Below are 11,067 nucleotides of genomic sequence, written 5' to 3'. Positions count from 1 at the left end.
AATATTTCTGAATTAATATGGGTCAAGGTTCAAAAAGAACATAGAAAGTTGTTTCCAAAATCACCATAACCAGTGAAAAAAAAAAGAAAACCTCTTTTACTCATTAACAATAGAAACATAGAGCTCTTTACAACCTCTTCCCCCATTTCAAATGAGTAGGATACAACCTAACATGATGCACAGGCTTATATATTGCTTGGATCACCATAGTAACAACAAGGCCAACGTCAAACATCATTAACAAGACTTCAGAGGAGAAAAATCATAGTAAATGATCTGGATCTGCCCCAAAATCGAATGAGTTCTTCTCTGGCCCGTGCCCCATCCCTCCACCAAGTTTGGTGCAAATTGGTTCAGTAGTTTTTGCGTAATCCTGCTTTCAAAATAAACAAACAAACAAACAACCTCCTTGGTTTAGGTAAAAAGAAAAAGTTATAACCAATCATGATACTTTATTTTTCTCATAAACAGGACTATTGATATGTTGACTGACAGCGAGCTACAACAATCCAGTTCATGTATAAGCCTCTCACTCAAACAGTGGGCAGGACACCAGTATCCAACTGGAACCGCTGGGTTTTTATGTGTTTCTAATTGCTTGACAGTTAAGGTGTTATCAGGTGCAGCGAGAAATTAGCGATCCACTTTCCACACTTGCAGGGTGAGGTTTTCCTCAACAATAGCCCTATGCTCAGTTCTGTAAGTTGTGATGTGGAGGATATGAAAGACCTCGAACCACTTCGACTTTTCCGAGCAGAATCTGTAGGCTCTTCATCTCAGGCAATTAAACTTTAGTAGGGACTAATGTCAAGGTCAGAAATTAATAAGGGCTGGGAGCAAAAAATACCTTTAAACCATTTGAATAATAATGAGCTGGGAAATACTTTAGAGTCCCTTCTTTTTTTTGATTTCACAAGTTCACAGTTTTCTGAGGACTTGTCATGTATTAATGCATGGGTGTGACTTGTTTCCCCATGGGCCACCAAATGTGATTCATGGGGATTTTATGCGAGCTGATTCTTCATGTTAATGAACTATATTTCCTATACCGCATGCCTTATTTGATTAACACGTGCACACAATAACAGGGCATTTAGCTAATGGATGCACATTAATTGCAAACCTTTACATTTCAGTTACTAGCCTGATTCAGGGCCATCATACCTAAAAAAAAAATCACAGTTTGATGCACCCAATGACAAAAACAAAGTCACTTTATTTACAGAAGACAAAACGTTTTCAGCTGGCATCAAATTGCATCTGGTAAGGCAATCAGCCACATAACAGCCTATGAGCACCAAGCATTGGAGCAAGATTGAAGGTGGAAAAAGTAGTTTAAAAAAGAAAAAAAGAACTCAACCAGACTCACCAATCCATCAAATGACTTCACATTTGGATTGTTAATATGCACTGTCATCATAAGCAGAAACTATATAGTCAATATAGTCTGTGTATATATATATCTTCTTTTTCCACTTGTTGTTCCTGGATTAAGGTTATATGACAGCAGATCTATAGCCACCTACTAGCTCTGCTCCAGCTCTGACTCTGCTAGCCACACTCACTAAGATCACACCCAGTGGAGAGGGTAAGCAGCAGAGCTTTAACGATTTCCCACTTGGCCCGACTTCCGAATCCGTTATGTGAGGATCATTACAGGATAAGGCCAGCAACGCCTCCCTACCCTGTCACTGCATTTGAGCTGTGGTTGAACAATGTTGGCAGTCTTTCTCTTCATTGACTGGGGCCATGAGGATCTTCGTGTGTATAAGCAAAGAGAGAGGAGCTTAACAGGGGATAAGTAAAGCCTGAGACCTCCCAGCGGATGTGGATTGGGCAGACAATGACACTCTCCCCTTCCACCTGAAAGGAAAGAACAGAACCTGGCAAACCGCTCTGCCAATCAATAACGCCAGGCCCTAAGTTATTTCTCTTTACAACGCCACCGCTGACCTATGGACATAGACTGTGGTTGTCGGGAGACAACCCTCCATGCGTGAAAGGTCACGGGTAGCTCTTAAGCAATGAGACGATTGACCAAAAACTAAGTAGTAACTATTTTGAGAATTCTGATTTACTGTTTTAAGTCATTTTTAGAGAAAAAAAAAAATCCAAAATTCTTCTCCCAGCTTCTTCAATGAGAAAAGCTGCTGGTTCATTTGTTTTCTATGACTGTAAACTTGATATCTTTTGGTTTCAGACGACTGGTTGGACAAGATAAGATATTTGACAACATCACCTCTGACTCTGGGAAAAGTGTGATTTTTAACTAGTTTCTGATATTTTATTGACAAAAAAACTGACCGAGAGAATAATCAGCTGATTAATCAACAAAAATAATCTTTAGTTGCAGCCCTACTCTATTTCAATTTGGCGTGCAGAGCGGCGAATGCTGCTTGTTTCAACTTGAATTGATAACTTTGTGCGGCAAGTAAACAAAACAGCAGAAAGTCACTCAGGCTGTTGCTGATTTCATAGTGAGATAGCCCTAAAGCCTTCACAGTCCTATCAGGATTGCGTGTTGGAGTATGTAAAAGGTGACAGTGGCACTGGGTGATCGACTTTTGGATGAGCTGGTTTTCCAGCAGGCGAGCCTGTTCTTTACCTTTCAGTCCTCTAGAAAATCTGAAGAGAAAATCTTCAAGATGGCCTTCAAATCGATCAATAAGCACGACAAAAAGAAATCTTAAAAGAAACGGAAGTGATCCAAAGCAAACACACAGATGCCAGAGTGTGTTTCAGTGTGTGTCTGAATGGGTGCATTCGTGAGCACTCTTGTGTGATTTTTGTTTTGTGTTGGTTTTTTTTGGGAGAACCCTTTTACTTTCTTCTTCTTACACCTCCAGCCTCCTCGCTGTCCTCTTTTTACCTCTCCACAGGGAGAACACATTTTCCTCTCGGTTTGGCAAAATCAATTTTCAACCCAGTTCAAGGATGAGTCATTTTCTCTCTCTCTCTCTCTCTCTCTCTCTCTCTCTCTCTCCCTCCCTCTCCTGCTCTCTCTGTAAAAATTAATATAATTATCCAATTACTTCCTTCCTTCGATCAATCCCGTCAGATCAAATTAAATCAAATCTCAGTGCGCCATGCCGATCTCCGGCACACAGTCATTGTTGGCGTATAAGAAAAGGAGTCATAAATACAACGCATAAATTAGCTTTTAACTAGATAGTGCTAATAAGATTAACTAACACAGGCAGGTGGCAGAAAGTAGGCGAAAGTCTTGTCAGGATAGTACACTGTATCTCTATTTAGTCTCATTATAAGCTCGTCTTCCCTGAACGTTGCACAATCTTCGTTTTCTCCTATATAACAACATCTTCTCTTTGGAAATCTCTCTTCTATTTGCCCAGTCAGACAAAATCATGAATTTGTCTCAGAGGGCGTTGCGATGTGTACAACACGACAATGTCACTATACCTAGGTTTCTACGTAGATGATATGTTTTTTTCCATTGTGAACACACTTGTCTTCAATCCTTTAAGGAGCAAACAAACCACCTTTCAGTCCTACTGAGGGAATCTCATACCGATTTTGGGTATGACGTGATGGTGCATGAGTCTTTTCGTCCTAAAAATGTGCAGTTATTCCATTTCTAATTGAACTTGTGGCGAGACACAACAGGCAGAAACATCGGTTTTCCTGCACAGGTCAATTTTGAGATTTTGGGCTATTTTGCTTCCATAGAATGTCTTCTTTCAGACTAGTGGAAAGAAACCATCCAAAATACACATTTAGGTGTTTATTTACTACACTTTGTCTATTGTCTTATTAAAATAAATATCTTTAAAGGCCGTTTTCTCAAAATGATTTTTTTTGCTAATACACTGAGCCAGAAAAATCAACTTCAGTAGTAATAGCATACACCAAACTTTACAGTTTTAATTCTATCTACATTCTGATGGTTTTACAGAATTATTTGTTGAAATACCAATCCTAGCCTGATTTGTCTAACTTTTATTCATTTAAAAAAATTGTGAAAATTGATTTTTTATGGCTGTTGATTTATGGAGTGATTAAAAGAAGTATCCAAAATTTCCTCTGTAAACACCTTTGGCTCTAATATGTCAACAAAACAAAACAAGAATTTGGATCCTGGCTGTATGCAATGTTCAGATTTCTGTTCTTGAAATGTATTCAAATTATTTAATTAGACAATGGCTCATTTGCATATTTAAACATAAAATTTCAGGAAACTCATAAACAAAAAATAATTAACTTAATGTAAGTAATCAACACTAGAAGTTTCATGGTGATAATTATTAGCTAAAATTTTACCCTATTCACCTGTAGGATCTAACCTTACGAGGCGTGTGTGGTTTTGTGTCGGACTCACCCATCTTCTCTAAGATGTCGACGCTTCGAGAACACTCAGAGCCCTAGTCAGGCATGGTTGCCAGACTGTTTCTCTCCTGCTTTGGCAGGAGCAAAAGCCTGGCAGCCTTGTTTGTCTCCAAGTTGTCTACCCTTTGAGTCACAGTTTAAAAACAACAACAGCAACCACCAGCCCAAAGACAACGTGAGGATGACATGGTTCCAAGTCCAGACCTGGGGCACCCAAGTTTTTTAAATTCAGTATAGTGAGTGCTACCCTCAGTTTCTCTCCCAAACTCTCACATTAAAGTGATTCACTGGATTGGACCCAAGAGCAGATAACAGACGACAGACGGAGGGAGTAGGTTGTCACTTCAGACTTTCACTCTTTCTGCAACGGATGAACAGGAATAAGAAGAGCTGTAGACTAAACACTCCACTCAAAATGTCCACTAAGTTAAATTTCACTTTATTGATTCCCCTGCAGAAATCGGCCCTCTTCACTAGACCCATCCAAAGTATTTACAAGCAACTGAAGTTCTGAGTTTCCAGTCAGCCCTAGACGGGTTGACAGTCAGGATAGACTTGCTGTGAAGCAACAGGATTAGCCTATGGTGTCCTAAAATAAGACACAAATCATTCGGGAACTGACAGAGGACTGATAGAAACAAACTGAGACAATCTGCAAAGTGTAAATTGAGGCTGGAGACTAAAGTTGCCTTAAGTTGGAGCTCTTGAGTTTGTGTTTTCAGCATAATATGCTTTGTGTTCTACTTGCACCTCTATGAACAACACCACCAAGAAGACTGACAACAAAAGTGGATGTCAATAGGACTCCTTGTTCGTATCTCAAGAGTGATCGATGATTTTGCGTGTTCTGAAAGCTCAGCAACACTATTGTGTTTACTGTATATCCAAGTACAGACAGCATAGAGAGGAAATAATTTATTGTATACAGTAGACGACATAATGAAAAGCTTTGAATGAATTTTCCCAAGGTGCTTGTCCATGGTTTAGGAAATAAGTACATCTTCACTGACAGACTTCCCAGTAATGTCTTGAATAAAGTTCTTTGACATCATTCAAGGTCACATGTGAAGCAAACAAACAGACAAGGACAGAAAAAAAAAAATATTCGTGAGGCAGAGGACTTTGGCAGTAGTCAACAGTGATGATAAGGCTTTGACTCTTGTTGGGAGTGTTTGTGTGAAGCCACCACAATCCAGGAGGCTTGAATGGGAACAGGAAGCGTTATCAGTGGGTCAACAGTCCAGTTTGTCAGTCCATACCATTGACTCACGTATTGACTCACCATCCTTTTGATTGCTGTGCCAGGTGGAACTGGGGCAGGTGAGTCCCGAGCGATCAATCTGCAACAATCACAGGTTCCGGCTTCCAGCTGAGTGTCGATTGATTGTGCGAGACTGATGTCGAGCTGAATATCTGAAAGGCCGGGGGGAAATCAATGCACACTCCAGCATCAACACAAAGATTTTAATACATACACTTTGAAATACACTGTTGCTATGCCTGTTGCTTTGCCATCTGTTGAGAAATCATTAACAGTCGCCTAATTACAACATGACTAATAATGAATATCCTATATTATATAATATATATATATATAGATATATATATCTATATATCTATATATTGATATATATATATATAATGCATTTCCCCAAAAGTAAAAAATTCTAACAGGGCCAGAGGATATAGCTAAGATGGGCATGAGTTTCTCCACAGTCCCATCAATATTTAGGAGTTCCTGGTCAAAATTTAATTTGCGGGGCAGTTTGGTGATTTCAAACAGAAACATGGTGACACCTTGTGGTTTGAAACAGCGCAACTTCTAAGTACCTTTTCGACTTGTGTGTGTGAGTGTGCAGTATGTGTGTGTGCCCCATGTGTCTTCAGTGAATGTGACAGAGTGCTTACTGCTGTAGCAGAGAAGTGTAGAATGAGCGTCCGGGGGGAGACAGGCTGCTGAACCACGCTGTCCAGGGACCACACTGAGGAATCGCAGCACAATGCACTGCAGCTGCGCTCAATTTAGGAGTGAGTCAGTACAGAAATGACTGGGTAAGGCAGTGAGAAATACGGGTGAGGGTGAGGGTGGGGGTGGCCTGATGATCCCATTATGGAAAGGTCACAGGGTTGATCCCAGAGGAGGCGGGACAAGACTTCCATTAGAGACAGAACTCCTGCAGTGTTTGAACCTGTCACTACTAGGAGCTGTTTGGAGGATGTTCAGTGACTAACAGCAAGTTTTTAGTCAAACATGTTTGGACTAGTTTACTTGCACTCTGGAGCTTATTTCCTGTGGAAAAAATTATAAATACCAATGAAGACGTACCAACCTCATATTTTTTTTTAACCTTTACTTTCAAAGTGACATTTAGAAAACATTGTGCAATCAAGAACTGAAATGTTTATTTGTCAAAGTAATCAAATAAACATGGGGTTGTGAATATCTGGGATTTCCTCTCAATGATTTTTCAAGGTTGCGTCCACAGGCATGGGGACCAAAACTTACTTATTGAAAAATAATAGATTCAAAAATGATTGCTGTAAATGAATTCGTTATAAGAAAAACTGAAAATCTAAATTAAATGAATTGACAATATAAAATCCCCATATGATTTGTAAAATTCATGAAATTAATAAAAGAAAAATGATAAATGATTGAATAAAATTGAAAAATACATGTATAAATGTGTTAAAAATTTCCCATTTCATATTAACTTTTCATGTCAGTACATTTTTTTTCCTTCTGATTTATTTTGCCTTAGCAGAATTGTATTCACTGGTGTGGCAATTGTGGGGTATCAAGCAAAACCTCACAGCTTTGCTTTTGTTTATCAATTTCTTTACTCTTGCTGGCTCTTTGTTCAAAATAAATATCAAACACACAGAGGACACCTGGAGTTTTGAAAAGAGAATGACTCAGATTCCAATTTATTATAAAACAGTGGACGCCATATTTGCATTTTACACTTATAAGCTGCTCTAATTATAAAGTATAATGCAGTCATCGTCACATGAAACAGTGTGACTAAAAGAGCTTACAGCTGAGCCACTGAGTAAGACATGTCTCAAATGGGCACACGTAAACAGACAGAAACACGAGGGTGAGAATTATATTTGCCGCAGTGTGTGTTCTGAAATTTGCTCACCCTTCTCATCTGTCAGCTGTGAAGTTGGAGAACACCTACCTGCAGCGCCAAGCGCACATGCACACATGCGCACACACAGCAGTTGCCTACTTATTCAGGTGAATGACAATGAAGCTCTTCAGCATGTGTTTATGATTATCATACAGCATACATCATTTTCATAGGAAGAAATACTAAACATCAGTCTTAAGTTGCATTAAATATCTAATTCGTAGAGGTTTAACTCAGTGCCTATTACCCTGTATTCACGAGGACACGGTAGATATTGTCACATTGCCATTTTGGCATCTTATTGCCTACAATAAGATCTTTCATTTGACATTTCCTCTCCTCTCAGACCTCTCATGATTCACATCTATATAAAGCCTAGAAAGCTTTAAGACACAAATGATACAATTAAAAATACTCAATAGCTATCAGTTGATATCAGTATCCTTATTCATTGTACTAACTGGATAAATTGTTCATCTTCTTCTGACCAGCAGTTGACACGTCCGCAGGAACATCCACGTGTGTGTTGACACACTCAGTAAAGTGCTATATACAATACAGCATCTTATCTGTACTTTTTCACGAAAACATACGAGTACAACTATATCGTTAGCTGACATTTCCCTGATTTTGTACTGCTGCTTCATTAATAGCAAAGAGGCATGGGCATTTACAGTGTTTGTACATAAATGTAGAGTAATTTTATGCTTGCACACACACATACACACACCTGAACATGCCTTCACAGCGGATGCTAAACTCACACCCACTAACAGTTTGCAGTAGCTTTCAGCGGAAACATAAATTCTCATTATTCATGTAATAAAAAGCATAAATAGCAACAGTTCAAGTAAATAGTGTGACTCATTCAACAAGCTGCTCTGCTAGCTAATAATGAGCATGCATGTGTATGACACAGGTAGTAGCAGGTATTCACAGTACATAAAGTGAGGCACATACAGTATACTGCCTTATTTATCTCCATTCATTAAAAAGCATCACCGCGTCTCGAGTCCTTGGAGCGATGAGTCATCCGAGCAGTTGAGTATCGGCGTGTTGATCCAAATGACATCAGGGGCACGTCAGCAGTTGACTGCTGCTCAGCGTGTCCTCCTGCTGTCACTTCCTGAGAGGCAGACAGAGAGGGAGTTGATGTCACAAGTACCTGGTTATTAACAAATCTGTGATGTAACTGCAAATCCTTTACTGAATAGTTTAAGGAAAAATGAGAATATAGATTTCTCCCCCCGAAATTTAGGATGCTGTAAAGAAGAAACTTTAAAAGCTGCACTAATAAAGAAAATGTTTATATTATCAATGGAACAAATTAATGCATTTAATGTGAAAATAGTCACATATTGTGATGTACCCACAGAAAACTATCATCAAATCTGTAGTACGTCTTTTGGCTTATTGTTTCGTGTTTGCGTATGCAAACTCTGCTTCATCAACCTTGGTTTCAGTCGCAGCAGGCAGCCGTTTTGACCCAAGAAGCTTTGATAAACCGACCGTACACCGACTACCCAGCACCAAACATCAGACAAAGTTATCAGCAGCTTATAACAGCTGAAGAGCTGGAGATTTTCCCCAAGTGTTGGTGGGGTCCAAAACAGCTCTAAACGGAGAGTAAAGATTGAAGACTTACATTCATCTGGTGGTTAAAAACAGAACGCGAAACGAATGCTAATGCTGCACCATTTCTACTACATGTGTAAATGCAAAAAAAAAAAAAAAAAAAAAAAGGAAATTAGCAAATGTGGCTTTAATAATAATAGCAGCTTTGATAATAAGAGTGATAGTAAAACATAAAAAATAATGATAATAAACTCATTCATCGTCAGAGCCTGGCTGTTTCCTCCTGCCTCCAGTCTTCATGCTAAACTAACCTAACCATCTCCTGGCTCCAGTGAAACACTTAGCACCGAAACATGAGAGTGGAACCATCTTCTCATGTAATTCAGTGAGAAGCAAATAATCATGTGTCCCAACTCTAACTGTCCAACTATTCCTTTAATGTGGATCAAATTTAAATGAATTCAGTTACTGTAAAACTGTACTGTAAAAGTAAAATAATGTAAAGTACAAGAAATAAAAGTAAAACTCAAGTGAAATCAGCAAAGGAATAATTAAAAAAAAAGAGTTACATTAGCATAATGGTGATAAGAAATGCCATGTCTACAGATAATGTGACCCAAGATGTATAAAATTAACAAAAGTGGTCCCAACATTGAACCCTGAGACACACCAAAACTGACTCGAAAAAATGAAAATGTAACATGAGGAAATTAGGCAAAAAAACAACAACAGAATCAAATTAATATAATGTAAGATAAGGAAAAAATCAAATTCTCACAACCGCGAACTTGGACCCATCAAACTTTTTGCATTTATGCTTGAAAATTTTTTTTTTTATGATTCATAAATTGATTAATCAACTAACCACTGTAGCTTTCATGAATTCTGAAATTTAAAAAGTGTTTTTGTACATTTTATATGAAATAAATAAGGCAATTTTCCAGCTTATTTTCAGTCAAACCTTGGATCGAACCATGAGCTCTCTGTTGTGACTCAACCTAAATCACGAGCTACTTGTATCATTACATCCTCAGTGGCCAGGAAATTCATCATTATAACCTGTTCACACTAAACAAACGCGAACGGAAACTCCCATTAAAGCAAAGGCAGACAGCAGCACAGCCGTGCGCAATCTTGTTCTACGTGTTAATTGCTAATTGATGAACATGTGCTACTGGATTAAATCGTTGCTAAAGTCTTAAATCAGAGCTAATCAGCACATGCGAGCTAAAGTGCTGGGCCAGGGGCACTTTACCTCCATTACACTGAGTCTCAGTCTCTCTCTGTGTGTGTGTGTGTGTGTGTGTGTGTGTGTGTGTGTGTGTGTGTGTGTGTGTGTGTGTGTGTGTGTGTGTGTGTGTGTGTATGTGTGTTTTTGCAGGTGGATTAGGAGGGCTCTCGCTATTCATTACTGATGCACTCTGGTCAGATAAAGCATGTTGACTTCACAGGTCTACCCTTATGAGTTAAACAGTTAATTAACATATTGAACTGAAATAATAAAAGATTACAGTAAATAACAGGGGATGTTTAATTAAAAAAAAAAAAATCAACAATATAATACCTAAAACTGAGTCGTAAACGGATATTGAGAAGGAAAAAAAAGGTGTACATGTCTATCAATGTCCGTAAGCGGAGAATTTCCGTATAATTTCAGTATCTCCGATTATTGTGGTTGAATAAATTGCAGTTCGCTGGTATGGTGCAGGTGCAGGCTAAAGAAGTGCTTTTGAACACGGACACCCCCCTAAGGACTTGTAGGACGATTAAGAAGTTTGGAAAGAAGAAAAAAACATATCTGTAGTGCCCAAAATGGTCTTTTTTTCCCTTTTTTTTTTTACTCAATTGTAATCTTTGCATTTTCCTGTAAAATTTCCCTCTACATGCCTCTAAAAATGGTCTGAAAACAGAAACGAGCAACAACGCCTTCCGTCGCCTTACTGCAAGTCCTGACGCCAAAGAGAAAACAATTAATTTAAGAGCAAGAACACCTTACTGCACTTTACGGCAA

The 11,067-nt window shown here is 38.7% G+C and overlaps 1 long non-coding RNA gene across 2 annotated transcripts; it reads right to left on the bottom strand.

The window, feature by feature from the left end:
- Window positions 1–5,260: 5,260 nt before the first annotated feature.
- LOC120787555 lies at window positions 5,261–6,367 on the bottom strand. 2 transcript variants are annotated; one of them, XR_005706960.1, is made up of 3 exons: window positions 6,253–6,367; window positions 5,627–5,757; window positions 5,261–5,384 (listed from the first exon to the last, which is right to left on the bottom strand). It is a non-coding gene; the product is annotated as an uncharacterized LOC120787555 (long non-coding RNA). The 2 variants fall into 2 exon arrangements; XR_005706961.1 differs by lacking the exon at window positions 5,261–5,384 and adding an exon at window positions 5,411–5,544.
- Between the last annotated feature and the right edge of the window lie 4,700 nt (window positions 6,368–11,067).

The sequence above is a fragment of the Xiphias gladius genome, unplaced genomic scaffold, assembly GCF_016859285.1.
Source record: "Xiphias gladius isolate SHS-SW01 ecotype Sanya breed wild unplaced genomic scaffold, ASM1685928v1 HiC_scaffold_198, whole genome shotgun sequence".
Classification (NCBI taxonomy): domain Eukaryota; kingdom Metazoa; phylum Chordata; class Actinopteri; order Istiophoriformes; family Xiphiidae; genus Xiphias; species Xiphias gladius.
Note: the sequence above shows the minus strand (reverse complement) of the source record. Positions and strands in the feature narration are given on the sequence as shown.